The following is a 735-nucleotide window of genomic DNA, read 5'->3' as shown; positions in this document are numbered from 1 at the left end:
CATTCCCCCCAACCCCCCCCCCCCCCCCCGCTCTGGCTGTGTGGTATGTCCCTCGTTCTCATGCCTAATGTAGGAGAATGGACATGATGGGCGTCAGCGGTGCTTTGACCATCGGAACCCAGGAGAGAAGAGAGACCATTCTAGCAGCCAGGCGGAACCGAGGATCAGGTAAGTATGTCTTCTTTAAGGCCATCCCCTAGGCCAGGGGTGCCCACAATTTTTGTGTTAAGATCTACTTTTCAAATGATGAGCTACATGAGATCTACCAACGGAAAAAAACCTCCCTTGCTCTCTCTCTCCTAGCTGTCATTCCTTGTTTTCTCTCCTGGCTGTCTCTCCCCTCTTTCTTTCCTGGCTGTCTCTCTCTCTTTCCTTGCTGTCTCTCTCTCTTTCCTGGCTGTCTCTCCTCTCTCTCTTTCCTGGCTGTCTCTCCTCTCTCTCTTTCCTGGCTGTCTGTCCTCTCTCTCTTTCCTGGCTGTCTCTCCTCTCTCTCTTTCCAGGCTGTCTCTCCTCTCTCTCTTTCCTGGCCGTCTCTCTCTCTTTCCTGGCTGTCTCTCCTCTCTCTCTTTCCTGGCTGTCTCTCCTCTCTCTTTCCTGGCTGTCTCTCCTCTCTCTCTTTCCTGGCTGTCTCTCCTCTCTCTTTCCTGGCTGTCTCTCCTCTCTCTCTTTCCTGGCTGTCTCTCCTCCGTCTCTTTCCTGGCTGTCTCTCCTCTCTCTCTTTCCTGGCTGTCTCTC

Source organism: Nanorana parkeri, unplaced genomic scaffold (genome assembly GCF_000935625.1).
Source record: "Nanorana parkeri isolate BGI_ZX_2015 unplaced genomic scaffold, ASM93562v1 scaffold1087, whole genome shotgun sequence".
NCBI lineage: Eukaryota > Metazoa > Chordata > Amphibia > Anura > Dicroglossidae > Nanorana > Nanorana parkeri.
This window is presented reverse-complemented; position numbering follows the sequence as displayed.